This window comes from Heteronotia binoei, chromosome 7 (assembly GCF_032191835.1).
Source record: "Heteronotia binoei isolate CCM8104 ecotype False Entrance Well chromosome 7, APGP_CSIRO_Hbin_v1, whole genome shotgun sequence".
Classification (NCBI taxonomy): domain Eukaryota; kingdom Metazoa; phylum Chordata; class Lepidosauria; order Squamata; family Gekkonidae; genus Heteronotia; species Heteronotia binoei.
Genome location: NC_083229.1, coordinates 22,412,611 through 22,433,390, shown reverse-complemented (window position 1 = coordinate 22,433,390; position 20,780 = coordinate 22,412,611).

Genomic DNA, 20,780 nt, shown 5'->3' with positions numbered 1-20,780 from the left:
AATTAGTCTTTGTCTGCTCAGACTGGCAGGGGCTTTGCAGGGTCTCAGGCAGGGGTCTTTTCACATCTCCTATGACCTGATCTTTTAAACAGGAGATACTGGGGATTGAACCTGGGACCTTCTGCTACTGAGCCACAGGTGCTCTTCTACTGAGCCACAGCCCCATCATCCTGAAGAAGGAGGATGCTTGGTCACTGAAGTATGACTTTTGAGTTTGGGCCTAACAAGGGCAGTGTTTTTAGATAATGAATGTTGAGGACTGGCTATTATCAATTATTATTCTTTACCACCACAATAAACAGCCTACTCAACCATTACCTCACCCTGTTCCGCTGAAATGCCTTTCAGATAAGAGCCATTCAGGTCACTAAAGGCAGGGCATGTATTTGCAACGATGGACCTCTGAAGACTTCCTGCCTTGTCTTTAGCAAGGAGTGACCGTGAATCATGAAAACAGCAGTGGAGTAACCTTCAGTTGCCAGTGTGCTCAGATGTTCGAGGAGCTTCAAGAGAGTTATGCTGTGTTTCCTAGAAGTGTGTGGGATGGCATGCCATTAATGTAGCCTTTGCAGATTGGTGGTGAAATCATCTTTATGCATCCTGAGCAATGCTCCCTCTAAGCTGTGGAGTCTTGTGAGCAAAAATCCTACTTGGTGCGCCACTGGCATTCAAGTGGTGACCTCCTGCATCAATTAGTTTGCTCTGGGGCCATTTTTCCTGAGCTGCGACAAGAATGTGTGAGCTGGAAACTAAAAAACCTGTGAGCTAGCTCACACTAGCTCAGTTTAGAGAGAACACTGATCCTGAGCAGAACTCTCAGCAGTATCTCTACTCACAGCCACTGATGTTTGGATTAAGCCAGGAAACAAATACCCAAAGTGACATGAGATTGACTGTCCCACCCTCCTACAAAAATGGCAATGGAATAAAAATTGCTGTACCGAATCCCAGCTGTTAGGATGGGGTATAGCCAGCCTGGGATAGTGGTTAAAAGCAGAGGACTCTAATCTGGAGAACTGGGTTTGATTCCCCACTCCATATGGAGCCTGGTGGGTGACCTCAGGCCAGTCACAGTTCTCTCAGAGTTCTCTCAGTCCCACCTACCTCACAGGGTGTCTGTTGAGGGGAGAGGAAGGGAAAGTGATTGTAAGCACTCTGAAACTTCTTCAGGTAGTGAAGAGTGGGGTATAAAACCAACTCCTCCTCCTCTTCTTCTGTTGACAACCACCTTGGGTACAGTTGACAACCTCCAGCTGGAGCCTGGAAACATCCCAGAATATCAACATGTCTCTAGACTAGAGGTCAGTTCTCCTGGTGGGATGGAGGGTGGACTCTATGGCATTTTACCTTGCTGAGGTCCCCACCCTGGTCCCTAAGCCCCCTCCTCCCCTGACTCCACACCTCCTAATCTTCAGAAATTTCCTGAGGTGGGGCTATCAACACTAGGGCTGGGGTGGGGCAGGATATGGAAATAGTATACTGCTTGCGGAGATTCCTACTGGAATCCTAGCCAATGTGGAGGACAGACAGAAGTGAGCTTCTGCAGTAGCTGCATGGCTCCCATCCCATACAGTGGCTGTCTTTGGCAAACAAAAAGCAGTAATGATCAGGTTTAAGGTGCACAGGCAATGCAAGATTATACACAATTGCAATTAGCAAGGTAGCCATCAAAAGTTGATCAACACCTCTTACAAGATGGAAGGAATGCAGCTGCGTGAAGGTAAGGAGTAGGAGGGAAGCACTACCACCCTTGACCTGTTTGTCTGTGCAAATTAAATGTGAGTGTGTGTGCAAATGTATATTTGGCTTTAATAATATTTAATTTATTTGTTTCTGAACTTTCCTCAAGTGACTCACTTGTTGGATTTTTTGGGGGAAAGGGCTGACATGTTTTTAGCTCTTAAGATCAAAGGCTATTCTCTGAGAAGGGATTGTTTTAATAAATCACTTCTGTGTGCAGAGATGTGCCCTTTGATCTATCTATCTATCTATCTATCTATCTATCTATCTATCTATCTATCTATCTATCTATCTATCTATCTATCTATCTATCTATCTATCTATCTATCTATCATCTATCTATCTATCTATCTATCTATCTATCTATCTATCTATCTATCTATCTATCTATCTTCATCATCATCATCTTCATCATCATCATCATCTATCATCATCTGTCTGTCTGTCTGTCTGTCTGTCTGTCTGTCTATCTATCTATCTATCTATCTATCTATCTATCTATCTATCTATCTGTCTGTCTGTCTGTCTGTCTGTCTATCATCCGTCCGTCTGTCATCTATTTATCCATCAATCTATCATCTGTCTGTCTTTCTGTCTGTCTGTCCATCTGTCTGTCTATTTATCATCTATCTTCATCATAATCATTGTCATCATCATCATCATTGGTGGAATTCTAGCAGGAGCTCCTATGCATATTAGGCCACACCCCCTGATGTAGCCAATCCTCCAAGAGCTTACAAGGCTCTTTTTCGAAAGCTCTCGGCAGATTGGCTACATTAGGCAAAGGAGCTCCTGCTAGAATTCCACCCCTCCTCCTCCTCCTCAAACATAAACAATAAACATCATCAGTCTGTTTACTGTGTTCGGCAATTCTGCTTTACAATGCAGAAACCATCCTATGAAACAAATCAGCAAGTCAGATAACACTTCTGTGACTGAATATTTCATGAGAAGGGCTGTCAACTCTCGATGGGGAAATTCTGGCGATCTGGGGAGGCGGAGCCTAGGGAGAGTGGGGTTTGGGGAGGGGATGGCCACAGGCAGAGACAGCTTTAAAAGGGGGATATCATGGAGGACAGGTCTATCAGTGGCCATTAGAAAGCCGGATTAGATTTAGATTAAGGTGAAAACTGGTGGGAGGAACATTAACCCTTTGAGATATGCAGAAAATGGTATAGACTTGAAAGTCAAAAAGTCAAAAGTAATGACTGCTGGGAAACTGTACAGCTTTAAGACTGATGATGAAGAAATGGAAATTGTTCAGGATTTTCTATTCCTTGGCTCCATCCTCAAGCAAAAGGGAGATTGCAACCAAGAACTCAGGAGGAGACTGAGTCTGGGATGGGCAGCTATGAGTGAGCAAGAAAAGATTCTGAAGTGTAAGGATGGATGTGTCACTGACAACCAAGAACAAACTAATTCATGCCATAGTATTCCTCAGTCATTACTATGTATGAGTGTGAAAGTTGGACAGTGAAGAAAGCGGACAGGAAGAAAGTGAATTCCTTTGAAATGTAGTGTTGGAGCAGATTGGTGGGTTCTAGATCAAATCAAGCCTGAACTTTCCCTAAAATGCCTAAACTATTGTACTTTGGTCACATTAAGAGAACATAAGAGAAGCCATGTTGGAGCAGGTCCATCCAGTCCAACACTCTTATCACACAGTAGCCAAAAAAATCCAGGTGCCTTTTTAAAGAGGTGCCAAAGAAAAAAGAGAACCGAGAAGGTAAACCACCAATGCCTTCACCCAGTTCTGCATCTGGTTTAGGAAAGTTTACACCTGTAGCTATTGCAGGGGAACATGAAAGAAATGCAAAATACGCTACTGACTGCCATAGCATAGCTGATTGGTAAAGTAGATGGTATAAGAGAGCAGATGGCAGAAATCAAACAAAAACTTCAAGAAAACAGACAGCAGAGACCAATAAAGCGTTAAAGGTTCTAGACACTCAGGTGACAGATAATACACAAAAAGTAGAACAACTGGAAAAGAAACAGAAAGTATATGATGGCAGACTTCTACAGTTAGAGACAGAGCAGCTTACATGCTGAGGATTCAAAATGTACCAGAAGAAAAAGCTGAAGATCTATAAAAAATATTTATTGAAACCCTGGCAGAAATTTTACAGGTGATATCTGACAAGATGGAGGAAGAGTTTGAGCAAGTAAAACAAGTCTCTTCAAGTTTTACAAGGTGCAATAAATTACCCAGTGGAACCCATTTGAAACTCACAAGAAAGAAGACTAGAGACCATATTCTGAAGCAAGTGAGAGATAAACCAGTGATGATAGCAGGAAATATGGTAAAAATTCTGAGAGAGATACCATGGCCAGTTAGAGAAAAGAGAAGAGAATATAAAACTTTGACAGACTTTCTGAAAGAAAGAGAAATACCATATACATGGCTAACGCCGGAAGGCCTACTTTTTACCTATGAAGAGAGCAGATACAGGATAAATTCCATTTTTAAAGCCCAAATTTTTTTGGAGAAAGTGGAGAAAATAGAGGGGAAGAAAAAGAAAGAAGGTGAAGAAGAAGACATCTCAGATGAAGAGGACCCAAATGGAGTAAGGAAATACCCAACAAGATTGCAGACCAAAAAAGATAAAAAAGATAGTGATAAGAAAAACTCATAATGTCATCAATAATTTCGATTAACGTGAATGGACTCAATTCTCCTGCAAAAAGGAGAAAGACCTTTAAATATTTAGCAAAATTGAAAATGGATATAATCTGCTTACAAGAAACTCATATTTTGGCAAAAAATCAACATTTTCTGAAAAATAAAAAACTTGGCAACTTGTTTACAGCAACAGATATAAATAAAAAGAAAAAGGGATTGGCAATATATATTAAGGACAAATTCAACCTTCAGCTACAATATGCTTCAGAAGATGGAAGAATTTTACTGGTAGAAGTTATGGTGGATAGTAAAAAATCCTATTGGCAAAAATCTACGCTCTGAACGATCACCAAGAAAATTTTTTCAAAGATTTACACCTCAGGTTATCAAATTTGGATTATGCAGAATATTTCTTAGTAGGAGACTTTAATGCAGTTCCTGATAGACAATTGGACAGAAAAACACACAAATGCACTAAAACTAAAGGTTTTCAACTACCAACAAATTTTTGGAAGCTTGTAGAAGAATTAGAGATAGCTGATGCCTGGAGAACAAGATATCCAAATTCAAAAGATTTTACGTATTACTCTGCCAGCCACCAATCACGGTCAAGAATTGATATGTGCTGGTTGTCCATGGACCTGGTTAAAGATTTAGCCCAGACAGAAATTCAACCAAGAGTTTTATCAGATCACAGTCCTGTAATGATAAAACTCAAAGGTACTCAAATGAGAAGAACTTGGAAGTTAAATACCTCTATTTTAAAAGACAAAGACTTTCTTAAAGAAACCACGATAAAAATGGATTCTTTCTTTAAACAGAATATAACTCAAGATGTAAAGATGCAAGTGGTCTGGGACACCACCAAAGCATATTTTAGGGGGCTTGCAATTAGATATAATGCTAAGAAAAATAAAGAGCTGAAAACTTCCAAAAACTAATGTTGCAAGCAGAAGAAACTGAAAAAAATTTAAAAATACAACCTGCGAAACAGGAGTTCCAAAATAAAGTTAAAAAAATACAACACCACCTTAATTTATTGCTGGTAGAGGAAATGGAGAAACAATTAAGATTTGCCAGACAGAATTTCTTTGAATATGCTAATAAACCTGGAAGATGGTTGGCGTATAGACTGAGAAAAGAGAAGGCCAAAAGAATAATACCGGTCCTGAAAGATTAAAATAATAAAGAGAAATTTCAAAGACATGAGATACGTCAAATTGTGGAACATTTTTTAAAAAGACTATATGAAGATAAACTAGTCCAAAAGGAAGACTTAGAAGAATATATCAAACAAAACAATCTTAATACATTTACAGAAGAACAACAGAAAATTCTAAATGAACCAATAATGATAAGGGAAGTGGGAGATGTAATGGCATCACAAAAGAATGGTAAAGCATCAGGTCCAGATGGTTTGCCAGCAGAGTTCTATAAAGCTTATGAAGATTCTCTGTTGTTGCCATTCAAACATCTTATTGAAAGGATTCAAGAAGAAGCCCAAATACCAGCTTCATGGCAGGAAGCTACAATATCTTTAATTCCAAAAGAGGGTGCAGACTTGAAAGACATAAAAAATCTTCGCCCAATTTCTCTTTTAATTGTGGATTATAAAATTTTTGCTGCAATATTAGCACAACGCTTAAAGAAGGTTTTACAGATTATAATACATCAAGACCAGGCAGGATTTCTTCCTAGAAGATATCTGAAAGATAATGTTAGAACAGTATGTAACATATTGGAATATTATGAGAACCATCCAGAGAAACAATTGGCATTAATCTGTCTGGATGCAGAGAAAACTTTTGACAATGTTCATTGGCAATTTATGCCACAACAACTGAAGGCAATGGAATGTGGTGAGAATTTTCTGAGAATAATACAATCAATATACTCCTCGCAAAGGGCAAAGGTGATGGTGAATTAACAGAAGCACTTACTATTCAAAAAGGTACAAGACAAGGTTGCCGAATGTCACCACTTCTTTTTATCTTGTGTTTAGAGATACTGAATAACCAAATAAGAGAAGATGTAAGTATCAAGGGAGCGGTGATTAAGGGTGAACAATACAAGTTGAGCGCCTTCACGGATGATCTTGTTTTTATATTAGAACAACCAACAGATTCAATTGATTGTTTAATAAACAAAATTAATCAATTTGGCCATTGGGCAGGACTGAAGATTAATTACAACAAAACAAAATTCCTGATGAAGAATATGACGACAGAACATATTCAACTTCTCCAACAGAAATCAGGATTCTCTTATGAGAAAAGGATTAAATACTTAGGTTTGTACATCACAAATAAGTTCAGCAGCCTAAAGATGGATAATTATGATAAACTGCTTAAAGAAATTAAAAAAGACCTGGGAAAATGGAGAGATTTGAATTTATCCTTAATAGGAAGAATAGCTTCAGTAAAAATGAACATCTTGCCAAGACTGTTATTTCTATTTCAAACTATTCCAGTACTCTTAGCGTGTTTTTTCAAGAACTGAATAAGATGGTCTTCGATTACATTTGGCGAGGGAAAAAACCAAGAATTAAGTTAAAGACATTGCAAGACTCTAAACTGAGAGCAGGCTTGAGTCTCACAGATTGGCAATTGTACTACAGAGCTTCAGTACTTTCTTGGGTAAGAGACTGGGCATTATTGAATGATAGGAGACAGTTGTTGTTGGAGGGTCATGATCGTAATTTGGTTGGCATGCGTATTTATGGTATCAAAGATTAGAAGGGTACTCTTACTTTAAGAATCATTGGTTCTGGAAATCTCTTTATCACACCTGGTCATGGCTAAAACCGAGAATCTACCAGAAAATTCCAAGATGGGTATCTCCAGTGGAAGCATTTACACCTCCAAACCTTATGAAACCTAATCAGAGTTATAGATATGAAGAACTGTTAAAAAATGATAACCAACTGAAAACCAGGGAAGAGTTAGAAAATATGGACATTAAAATATGGTTGAGAATGCAAGTTGAATCCAGATATGCTAAAGACAAGACAATAGACTTTAATATAGAACAATATCCATTTGACAAAATCTTTTTAGGTCCCCATGAAAAACTAATTTCCAAGCTATACTCATATTTATTACAGATGAAGATGCAAGACGAGACCATAAAAGATTGTATGGTTCAATGGGCGAAAAATCTGGGGCGTAATATTATGTTAGAAGAATGGGAGATGTTAGGGAAATTCAATATTGAATTAACTAAGTCAGTAACCTTTAAAGAAAATCTGTACAAGATGTTCTATAGATGGTACATAACTCCGCAGAAATTGTGTAAGATGTATACTAACATGTCTAACAAATGTTGGAAATGTACTAAACATGTTGGGTGCTTTTATCATATGCGGTGTTCCTGTGAGGTGGTGAAAGATTATTGGAAGATGGTCCATGAACTATTACAGAAAATTCTGAAGACACAGATTCATTTTAAACCAGAACTATTTTTATTGAATATATATCCTAGTGGCTATTCCAAATATATGAGACATTTGTTGGCATATATTAACACAGCAGCTAGAATTCTTTTGGCACAGAGATGGAAACTTCAGGAGATCCCCACGAGATTGGATTTGGTGGGGAAAATTCTGGAAATGGCTGAGATGGACTACTTATCCCAGCTGATGGCTGGGAAATCTAAGGAAGAAGCAAGAATTATATGATTGGTTAGACGCGCAAGACTTTTAAGATTCTTTGGTGTGAACTTATATCTTGTTTCTCCTGTATTTTGGATTATAATACCATTTTTATTTGAAATGTAAGCTCAAATAGACATTTTTATAAGAAAATTTACAATCACTGAAATATACTATATAGATGTTGATGACTTAATCTAAAGAGATAGCAATTGTGACAATATTTGTATTTTAAGAAAGCATATAAAGTGCGGATTAGATTATTATAACATTGATAGTTGTAACTTTATTCTCTATTCCCCTCTTACCTGTCCCTTTTAATTTTCTGAAAACTAATAAAAAATTTTAAAATTGAAAAAAAAAAATATCCAGGTGCCATCAGGAGATTCGTCAGTGGGCAATGTTCTGTCTAAGCTGCAGAGTCTTGTGAGCAAAAATTCTACTTTGTGAGCTACTGACATTAAAGTTGTAAACTGCTGCATAAATTAGTGTGCTCTGAGGTAATCCTTCCTGAGCTAAGACAAAAATGTGTGAGCTGGAGACTATAAATCTATGAGCTAGCTCACGCTAACTCAGTTTAGAGGGAAAACTGCCAGTGGGGCCAGGACACAAGAAGCCCTCCCACTGTTGCCCCCCCCCCCCCCCGCAAAGCACTAAGAATACCCAGCACCCCTTGCCCCAATCAGAGTTCCATCAATATGCTGTGAGAAGACAAGAGTCACCATAAAGGCAATAATGCTACGGGTAACTGTCTTGTTCTGGAGCAACAGAACAAAGTGGGTCTTAAAGGTGTCCCTGGACTGAAAGTTTGGTCTATTGCTAAGAAAAGTAGAAGGCAGCAAGAAAAAAGGGAAACCCTATAAAGGAAGTCACAGGAAGTTTGCAAAACCTGAGCAAGGTTGTCAAGGATCGGACATTTGGGGCACAGTTGGTTCATAGGCCAAGACAATAATACCAGGAAAAGCTGAAGGCAGCAAGAAAAGAGGAAGGCCCCAAAATGAGTGGAATTGACTCCATAAAGGAAGCTTTGACCCTCAGTTTGCAATGCCTGAGCATGGCTGTTAACAATGGGGCTAGGGTTGCCAGGTCCAACTCAGAAAATATCTGGGGTCTTGGGGGTGGAGCCAGGAGACTTTGGAGGTGGAGCCAGGAGCAAGGTTGTGACAACTATGATTGAACTCTGAAGGGAATTCTGGCCACATTTTGTGCTCCTTTTAAATGGCTTCCCTCCATTGAAAATTATGGAGGACGGGGACACCTTCTTTGGGGGCTCATAGAATTGGATTCCCTGGTCCAATCTTTTTGAAACTTGGGGGAGGGGGTTCGAGGAGAGACACCAGAGGCTATCCTGAAAATTTGGTGCCTCTGCTTAAAGAAACAGACTCACCCAGATACCCATGGGTTGATTCTCCATTATGCCCTACGGGAGCCAGTCTGCAAAGGGCATAATGGGGTGTCTAGTGGACATTCTCCTCCCCTGCTTTTTGATAACCCTGAAGTGGAGGGGGGGGGGAAGCCTCCAAACCAGGGCATCCCCTGCCCTCAGTTGGCAGACTGGCAACCCTATGGGGCATTTTTGAGGTCATTAATTCATAGGATCACCAGAAGCCGGAAGCAACTTGATGGTTCGCGTTCTCTTGCTTCCCATGGATTTGCAAAGTCAAGATTGCTCTGCTAAAATGTAGCAAGGCAGACTATTGCAGGAATAGTACTATTTCAAAAAACGTGAGATGTTGCAAAATTCTTAGAGTGTGTGTGTGAGGACAGAATGTGCTGCCACCAGAACAAGGACGAGGGGCAACGTCTATCGACGAGCTCCTCATTTTGATGAAAGCTCTTTGTCGAGACATTCAGATGCAGCGGTGTGCTTGTCCAAGGAGCAGCTTGAGAGATCAAGTCCAGACCACGTGGGGAGTGGCAACAGCACACGGAGTCAGGCCTGCGGTTTAATTTATGCATAGATATTTTAGGGTTGGATCCAACTAGGTCATTTCGATGGCACTGGCACAAGGAGCATTCCATTGTGGCAACAGCTTCCTCCTCTGGGGAAATGGCCTCTTTCATCAGCAGATGGCTCCTTGCACTGGGCAAATAGGACCAGAACCAATGGGTTGAAATTAAATCTGAAGAGTTTCCAGCTCAATTGTAGGAAGAACTTCCTGACGGTTAGAGCGATTCCTCAGTGGAACAGGCTTCCTCGAGAGGTTGTGGGGGTGGGGTGGGGGCTCTCCTTCCTTGGAGGTTTTTAATCAGAGGCTAGATGACCATCTGACAGCAATGCGCAGGGGTGGATTTCTAGCAGGAGCTCCTTTGCATATTAGGCCACACACACCTGATGTAGCCAATCCTCCAAGAGCTTACAAAAGAGAGCCTTGTAAGCTCTTGGAGGATTGGCTACATCAGGGGGTGTGGCCTAATATGCAAAGGAGCTCCTGCTAGAATTCCACCCCTGGCAATGCAGATCCTGTGAATTTAGGGGGAAGTGCTTGTGAATTTCTGCATTGTGCAGGGGGTTGGACTAGATGACCCTGGAGGTCACTTCCAACTCTATGATTCTATGATATTTGAAATGCACGTGTGCCAGTGGAATGAGCTGGCAGGATCCAAGCCATTATTCTTCCATAAATGGATTATTTCCCCCCAGTCCAAACTGTGGTCAGTCCTTCTCAATGCTGCTGTATTCTGATCATATCAATCACCACCACCTTTATGGTGGTCACAATAATTTAGTCTAACGTCGATGCTATAAATCCACATTATTTCTTATCATAATATACTATTAATCTAGCATTCACATCCCTACCATATTATAGACTTTACCATATATATTTCCATCTTATACTAACTTTCCCCATACATATTTGCCCTCTTTGTCGGAAATTAAATCTTCATATCATCTTTAACCAAACATACAGCGATTGCCAGGTTTCTTTACACATCTGGAGATTCCCTTCTTTTAATCTCACTGATAGGTAGGGACCATGAGGAAGGCACAACATCATGCACGTCCCCATGTCACTTCCAAGGAAAACCTGGAAGTAACAGGGTACCTCTAGGAATTGCTAGAAGCTCTATGGTTTATCACAGAGTTTCCAGCAATTCCTAGAGCTACTCTATGTCACCTCCAGGTTTTCCTCAGAAGACGTAGCAACACAAGTAGTGGTGATGTTTAAAATATTTATCTCCTCTACTGCTTGGAGTAACAATGGGCAGGGACAGCTGCTGGTGGGATACCCCAAAGACCCTTTGGGGAAACGTACCCTCAGTACAGGTGCAGCCATTGCTAAAAGCTAAGGTTTCCTCATTGGTACAAATAGTGGCTCTCACGCCAATGCCAGCCTTGACATGGGGCCTGAACATCTCCCAGAATTACAACTGATCTTCAGACTATACCTCTGGAGGGGGGGGGGGAGAGTTGCTGGTTGTGACATCACTTCTGTGTGATGCTCTAGGAATTCCCCTGATTTCTACAGTATTTACCACAGAAGCTGGGAAAAAATCCTAGAGTGGCACCATCAGCACTGTCCTCCCCTCACATTTTTTCCCACCATGAGCATTAGCAAGGACAGACGACTGAGGGCAGATTCCTCTATGTCCTTCCTCTTGTCTGTTCTTCTGCGTCTATCTTTTTGTTTACCCAGAATGCTAATTTCAGGGGCTTCCTCCCTCCTGCCTGCTCCCTTCTCCTCATGTCTTTGTGCCCCCCAGCAACATCCATGAGAACCACATGCACTCTTTGAATCTTACTCCTAAGCTTAGATAGCTAGCTAGAATGCCTGTCTCTCGGGTCTCAATTTGTTAAAGGCAGGGGTGGAATTCTAGCAGGAGCTCCTTTGCATATTAGGCCACACACCCCTGATGTAGCCAATCCTCCAAGAGCTTACAAGGCTCTTTTTTTGTAAGCCCTTGGAGGATTGATTACATCAGGGGTGTGTGGCCTAATATGCAAAGGAGATGCTGCTAGAATTCCACCCTTGGTTAAAGGGTACTCATTTCTTTTCTCCTGCTAACAGATCGATGTCATGCCTGTAGTATATACCATATCACTAGCATCCCATCACATAATTAGGAGGCAGCAGTGAATCGAAGATCTCTTCAGACATCAATTGCAGGTTTAGAAAGAGAGTTCTTGAAAGTATAATTACCTTTAATGCCTAATATTTATTACCAATGTTCTAAATCAACTGCACACATCACTCAGCTTTTAAAGAGAAGAATATATATATTTAGGAGTGGGGGGAAACACTTTGGATGAAGCATTTATTTATTTATTCTAGTGAGAAAGAGCGATTACAGGCCTTGCCCAAAGCCACCCAGTGAGTCACTGGCTCAGCCCAGAGTACATCAGAGAACTTCTGAGCTACACTGGGCTTTGATGTAGCGGAACGGCCTTATTCCACAGCCTTTGATGAAGGTTCACATGCCTAGATATCAAAGGATTTATGACAGAAGCTTCTAGTCTTTTGTGTTGCAGGGAGGGAAGATTTTGCCCACTCCTCCCAAAGAAAGTGAAAACGAATGACGTTATTCCAAGGTGGGAAAGAGCTAATGTGATGCTCACAATTGTTTGGGAATCGAGTGGCAACTGGAGACAGGGCTTTCTTTGTGGAAATATGGCACCAATAGGTCACCTTCCCAGGGATGTCCACCTGGAATCTATTTTGTAGGGCTGACAAGCACATTTCTGGAACCTCCAGGAAACTTTGGGAGGCATGGGGAAAAGGATGTACTTGCCGCTTCCGTGTTACTTCCAGATAAAACTCAGAAGAGATGCCACTGATGCACTCAGATTTAGCTCATCTCTGTAGAACCAGGGTTTTTTTTTTTTGCAGCAGGAACTCCTTTGCATATTAGGCCACACACCCTTGATGTAGCCAATCCTACAAGAGCTTACAGTAGGCCCTGTATGAAGAGCTTTGCAAGCTCTTGGAGGATTGGCTTCATAAGGGGGTGTGGCCTAATATGCCAAGGAGTTCCGGCTTTTAAAAAAGCCCTGTGTACAGCCCCATAGCTAAGAGTCACAGGAGGAAGGGGCCACAGGGGGGTCATAGGAGGGAGGCCATGGGGTGAGAGTAAAAGCTGCAGAGGCTAGGGGCCACCCCTCTCCCTCCCCCCTCCAGCGTGATTTAAATTGCATGTAAGCTTTGATTCCCTTTCTACCTTTCCTGGAGCTCAGCCTGCAGTAATCAACTTCCAATTCCAACGTTCAAAAGAGGCTGATTTTTATCCTTGCGCTCCCTCCCCACTTCCCTGCTTTCCTGTGCCCTTCCCTAACTGGGAGCAGCAGGGAATGTGCCCGGCTTGTACACGCTGGCTAGGGAAGACATGTCCTGGCTGCCCTCCTCCCGCTCTCCCCACCCCAAAAGGACTCTAGCTGCCCTTGTAGCTTGTGCAATCTAGGGGCCTCTCCTCCCACCCAAGAACTTACCTTTCAGGCTCATGGCAGTGGAAAACAAGGCAGCACATGGAGCCCCCAGCTCTTCATGGCTGGATTAAGGACTGCTGGGAGCAGGGGGTGGGGCTAGCTGCCTACCTACCCACCCAACCTTTGGAATCTGCCTGCCCACCCACCCAACTCTGCTCAGAGTGCTTCAGGGGAGAGCTTGCCTTTGCTGCTACCTGCTTCATGTGCTGAGGCGATTGGGGGAGGGGTCCCCAGGGGAAGGGGGGCAAGGTTGGGGAAGGGGCCTGTAAAATCCACCAGGAGGCTGGGCCCTGTGGGCCCCATGGGGTGCTACGGGCCTGCCTGCGTAGAACCATAGAGTGATCTTGACATACCAGTGGTGGCCTCCCCCACCCCCATTTTCTCCTACTGCTCATTTGATTTTGTGAGGGTTTGTCACTCCAACTGTGGTTTTATAGGTACTGTGAAGATATTTTATACCCTTGGGCTTTGGCATTTAATGCTGACATCTATTAATATTGACATTTAATAGAATCATTGATTGACTTTGTTCATGACAATGATACCATAATGTTTTGTTGATTTAGTCAATATTGAGAATGTAATATGCACACTTTAACAAAAAGCTGAAAGTGGAAGCAGAGATTCTCTAATAGTATTTGCTTTTGTACTCCAAAGGGTCAAGATGCTACTGTCAGAACGGGATATGGAACAACTGATTGGTTTAGAATAAGAAAAGGAGTTCGACAAGGATGCATATTGTCACCCTGCTTATTTAATTTTTATGCAGAGTACATCATGCGGAATGCTGGCCTGGATGAAGCACAAACCGGAATTAAGATTGCCAGGAAAAACATCAACAACCTCAGATATGCAAATGATACCACTCTAATGGCAGAAAGTGAGGAGGACCTAAAGAACCTCTTGTTGAGGGTGAAAGAGGAGAGCACAAAAGTAGGTTTGAAACTCAACATCAAAAAAACTAAGATCATGGCATCCAGCCTCATCACACCTTGGCAAATAGAAGGGGAAGACATGGAAGTAATGACAGACTTCACATTTCTGGGATCCAAGATCACTGGTGACTGTAGAGATGAAATTAAAAGACAGTTGCTCCTTGGGAGGACAGCTATGGCAAATCTAGGCAGTATAATAAAAAGTAGAGACATCACCCTGCCAACAAAAGTCTGTAAAGTCAAAACGATGGTATTCCCAGTAGTAATGTATGGCTGTGAGAGCTGGACCATAAGGAAGGCCGAGCGCAGAAGATGCTTTTGAGCTGTGGTGCTGGAGAAGACTCTTGAGAGTCCTTTGGACTGCAAGAAGATTCAATCAGTCAGTCCTAAGGGAAATCAACCCAGACTGTTCCCTGGAAGGTCAGATGCTGAAGGTGAAGCTCAAATACTTTGGCCACCAAATTAGAAGGGACCACTGCCTGGAGAAGATCCTGATGCTAGGAAAGACAGAAGGCAAAAGAAGAAGGGGACGGCAAAAGATGAGATGGCTGGACAGTGTTACTGATGTAACAAACACGAATTTGAGCAGACTTTGTAGGATGGTGGAAGACAGGAGGGCCTGGCATGACTTTGTCCATGGGGTCGCAAAGAGTCGGACTCGACTGTGCAAGTGAACAACAACAACATGTACTCCAAAACATAAGGTTATTGAGGTGTAGGAGGTGAATGACCTGGTACAGAAAAGCTAACTAGATGTTTAGGGTTTCTTAAGTGAACACCTATATCTGAATCAGGCATGACCAGAGTCCTCCAGAACAGATAGTATAACTTCATTCTAGAAATGAATGTATAATATAGTAGCCATGAAATTAAAAGACGTTTGCTCCTTGGGAGGACAGCTATGGCGAACCTGGGCAGTATAATAAAAAGTAGCGACATCACCCTGCCAACAAAAGTCCGTACAGTCAAAAGTATAGCTAGTATAACTTATACTATCTGTACTATAATATAGTATAGATAGTATAACTTCATTCTATAAATGTTCCTCAAAGTTTTTTTTTTAAATCTACAGGTGAAGATAGGGTTGCCAATCCCCAGGTAAGGGCAGGGGATCCCCCAGTTTGGAGGCCTTCTTCCTCCCACTTCCAGGGTCATCAGAAAGCGTGTGTGGGGGATGTCTGCATATTTTTGAGGTAGAGGCACTACATTTTCAGCATAGCATCTGATGCCTTTCCTCAAAACACCCCCAAGGTTCAAAAAGATTGGACCAGGGTGTCCAGTTTTATAAGCCCCAAAAGGAGATGCCGCTATCCTTCAATATTTCCAAGAGGGAAGGCATTTAAAAGGCGTGCTGTCCCTTTAAATGTGATGGCCAGAACTCCCTTTGGAGTTCAATCATGCTTGTCACACCCTTGCTTCTGACTCCACCCCCAAAGTCTCCTGGTTCCACACCAAAAGTACCCAGATATTTCATCAGTTGGACCTGGCAGCCCTAGGCGAAGAACTAGTAGACAGGGATACCAGTGTCAAAATGGCATCCCGTGGTTACGGCTAATCTCCAGACGACAGCAACTCGTTCCCCTGGAGGATATGGCAGTTTTGGAGGGCGGGCTCTGTGACTTCACATCCCTTCTGCTGGGCTCCCTCCTCAAATTCTGTCTGTCTCAGGCCTGATCCCTCCAAATTTGCCAAAATTTCCCGAGCTGGAGTTGTCAACCCTACAAGTACGGCCTGCTCTTATTATAAACAGTCCAGAGAGCATTGCTCCCATTATAAATATAAACACTTAAGTGGTGCTGAGAGGTAAGTTTTTGATTGCAATAAATATTTTTTTTAAAAAAAATTACTAAGATTTATCTATTTCCATTCAACTTTGTGTTATATCTCATAATTACCATGGTTTATTCCAGGATGAGAATTTTTGGAGAAAGTGAAGGCGCTGCAGAAAGCATTAGAAAACATTAATATTGAGTTGTAAAAATTGTCTGATAACCCTTGAAGGAAACAGGAATACTCCAGAGGAAGTCTTTGGTCATGACGAAATGAACTTATATCTGGGTGCTCATAGGGATTGACCTTTCTTGGAATGTTGTGGATGAACCCTCTTTGTAAAGTTGTACTTCGTTATAATATAATACATACAACAGATTTATATGACTTTTAAAGTTACTAAACAGCGTAGCTTGTAGAACACAATGTTTGTTCTTTGTATTGCCTTCAATAATGAACTGTGGTCTCATGTTGTTGGTTTTAACCCTACAAGTACAGCAAGAACCTTGTCCCCTCATGTACTCAGTTTTCATCTTTAACTTCACTGGGAATTTTTATGCACAGAACAAATGAAAACCAGTCTCTCGCTTCTGGCGCTGTGAGAACATTCATTCTGTCACTTCATTTCCTTCATATTGTTGCATACATCGATCTGGCCTTACTTGCTTAGCTGACTAGACAGAGATAACTCTTTATCTACTCAACTCTTTTCTCTCTTCAGCACAGATAAGAGAGGAGACAGTTTCTTCTCAGAATAGCTATTTCAATTTTTAGCACATTCATGCTTAGTGGCCCAGTAACAAAAGCAGCAGTTCACCACAGAATCAGACAATGAACAGAGATGACGGCATGAAGGGAATGTCATTGCAAGGAGCCCTTCTCCGATCTTTTGTTCCGCTGGTTTCCTCAGGTGGATGCTAATGAGGGACAAGCAAATGTTCCCTATAGCCTTTCTTTCTTTTCGTATTCACTTCTGTCAGTTGTTTCAGTCACTTTTTGTCAGTCATTTCAGTTTTGTGCTTTCAAGGGGAGGGACGGTGGCTCAGTGGTAGAGCATCTGCTTGGGAAGCAGAAGCTCCCAGGTTCAATCCCTGGCATCTCCAAAAAAGGGTCCAGGCAAATAGGTGTGAAAAGCCTCAGCTTGAGACCCTGGAGAGCCGCTGCCAGTCTGAGAAGGCAATACTGACTTTGATGGACCAAGGCTCTGATTCAGTATAAGGCAGCTTCATATGTTCATATGTTCAATGGGAGGTTTAGTCGGTTATATAGCATACACTTCTTGGTGGCGTACAAAGCCTTCTGTGGACAACACTATGCACGCTGAGAGCAGCGGGCTTTGACTCCCATTGTAGTACAATTTCCAGATTGTGAGCATGAAGTTTGTGTGTGTAGGTTCCTTCCCCATGATCAGGCCCATAGCCAGGATTTTAAAAGTGGGGGGCATGTAAAAAAGTTGGGGGGCACTTAGCGTCTTCCCTCCCCTGGCCGCCATCGTAACTCAGAGTGCCTGTAGTGGGCCCTTTAAATGGCATCGGGGGCAGCGGCTATTCCTGGGTACCTCTCCCATGCAATTTAAATAGTGGGGAAAGGAAGGGGGTGGCTCCCAGCCTCTCAGCTACCACACCCGCAGTGGTGACAGGGGAGGGAAGGTCAAGGGCACCGGACAGGAAGTCAGGGGGCAGAGCTCCCACAGACCCCCTGTTGCTACAGGCCTGCCCATGGTGATGGATGTTAGAAAAAGCAGCATTCCTGATTATGCAGGTACATTCTATATGCATGTACTTCCTACCCGTGTAGATGCCATGCTTACAAACCAGCACATTCCGCCTCTGCACATGTTGAGTTTAATGCGCATAACATCATCTGTAGAGGACTACAGCTTATGCAGTATTTATCTGTACATACATGCATAAATCAGTATGACAGCATGAATGTGTAATACGGATTTATGCATGTATGTATACATGAACTTATGTGCCATCAAGTGGTGACTGATTTATGGTGATCCCAGCAAGGGGCTTTCCAGGCAAGTGAGAAGCAGAGGTGGTTTGCCATTGCCTTCCTCTGCAGAGACTTCCTTGGTGGTCTCCCTTTCAAGTACTGACTCTGCTTAGCTTCCAACTTAAGGTGACCCCAGCAAGGGGCTTTCAAGGCAAGCGAGAAGCAAAGGGGGTTGGCCATTGCCTTCCTCTGCAAAGACTTCTTTGGTGGTCTCCCATCCAAGTACCAACCCTGCTTATTGGCTGAGATCTGATGAGATTGGGCTCTATACTATGCCATCTTCCATCTATAATACTGATTTACTGACACTGGAATAATATGGAAACATTCATACATTTTACAGGGGAAAGTTTGGTCTGCGGAAAGATAAAAGAGCATCAAAATGGAAAATTGCAGATTCAACACGTGTGACGCAAGGCATGAGCAAACCAGAAATGTAGATTTATTTTTTAAATTTGTTTTCTCCGTCTACATCCCGCTTTCAGCCCAAAGTGGCTAATAGCTTTCTTCCCTCCTCCGATTTAGCCTCACAACAACCCTGAAAGGTAGGTTAAGCTAAAAGCGTGTGTCTGGCCCAAAGTCACTGACTAGGTATGCCTTCGGCTGAATGTCAGGGATATTGACAGTGGTACGATGTCACTCTCTCTCCCTTCGCATGTCCACTTTAGCATAAAAAGCAGCTTGGGACTGGATTCTGTATATATATTTTGCACAGAGAGCTTTGTCTGTTATCTGGATTGCAACAAATCAGGGGCCCTTAAAGGACTTCCCAGTTTTGAGGTCAAAATTATTAAAATTCAAGAAGACAGATTTCCACTCGACCTTTCCTTCATTGCAAAGACGTGCTTCAGCCTTACACTACACATTTATGATTCTGAAGCTCTTTGCCGTAATATCTCTGCGTAATGGCTACTTTGACTCCTTACAAAGAGCTTTCTTGAAGTACTGTCGAGCCACGCATGAAATTTGAAAGTTGCCATTCAGGTGGGCTGTGATGCTGGATTCATTCGTTAGCGTTAATGAGCACATAAAAAGCTGAACAGCTCTGGCAGCAAGACAGGGCTTTGATGGAGAGACGCGGGCAGAATGCTGATGTGGCTTGCCTGGGCACTGAATGTCGGAGAGGAACAGCAAAGATTAAAAAGACAAAAGTGGGAGCTTGTATACAAATGTTTATATTATGTATCAAGCGCCTGTAGTTATAGCAAATATTAGTTTATTAGCATGCAATCATGGGAAACAGAGATACGGTTGCCAATTCCCAGCGGGGGGCAGGGGATTTTCTGGTTTGGAGGCCCACCCCCCCACTTCAGAGTTATCAGAAAGTGGGAGAGGGGGAAATGTCTGCTGGGCACTTGTCCCCATAGGGTATAATGAAGAATTGATCCATGGGTATCTGGGGCTCTGGGCAGGGACAGCCCTGCCACTAGGCAACCTAGGGGATTGCCTAGGGCACCGGCCTTCTGGGGGCACCAGTTTGGGTGTCCCCCATGTGACTCGGTGGCGTTACCAATGCGGTGTGTGTGTGTGCCAGAAGTTAGCATTGCCTAGGTTGCCTAGGGTTGCCAAGGCCAGTTCAAGAAATATCTGGGGACTCTGGGGGTGGAGTCAGGAGATATAGGGGGTGGAGCCAGGAGCAAGGTTGTGACTAGCATAATTGTATTCCAAACAGAGTTATGGCCATCACATTTAAAGGGACCACACACCTTTTCTTCACGACTTCCCTCCATTGGAAATAATGAAGGATAGGAGTACCTTCTTTGGGGGCTCATAGAATTGGACCCCCTGAAACTTGGAAGGTGTTTTGAGGAGAGGCATTGAATGCTATGCTGCAAATTTGGTGCCTCTACCTCAAAAAACAGCCCCTCCTGAGCCCCAGATACCCATTATCTCCATCATACCCTATGGGAATCGGTCTTCATAGGGAATAATGGAGTGCCCAGCAGACATCTCCCTCCCTTCCAGGTTTCTGATGACCCTGAAGCAAAGAGAGGGCCTCCAGCCTGGAGGGTCTCCTGCCGCCAACTGGGGATTGGCAACCCTAAGAGCGCCAGACAGTCTAGGGCCAGCCCTGGCTTGGGGGGGGGTGCTGTTTTTTGAGGTAAAGGCACCAAATTTCCAGCATAGCATCTGGTGTCTCTCATCAACCCTCCCCTCATTTCAAACAGATTGGACCAGGGGGTCCAATTCTATGAGCCCCCCAAAAGGTGCCCCCATTATTTCCAACCAAGGGAAGGAATTTAAAAGGAGTGTGGTCCCTTTAAATGTGATGGCCAGAACTCCCTTCAGAGTTCAATCGTGCTTGTCACACCCTTGTTCCTGGCTCCACACCCAATATCCCCAGATATTTCCTGAGTCAGACCTGGCAAATCTACAATGGAAGAAGCCATCTATCACCTTCTGAAGAGTTCAAGGTAGTATGCATCATTCTTCCCTCCATTTTACCCTGACAAGAACCCTGTGAGGTAGGCGAGGCTGAAAGAGAGAGAAGAACTGGGCATCCTGTGAGCTTCATGGCAGAGTAGGGATCTGAACTTTCACATTCTCCTCCATTGCTCTGTTAGACTATGCTAGTTTCTGACAGCAGCTGTGATCCAAAGACCTTTTGTGTCTCTCAACATGAATATACATGCATTT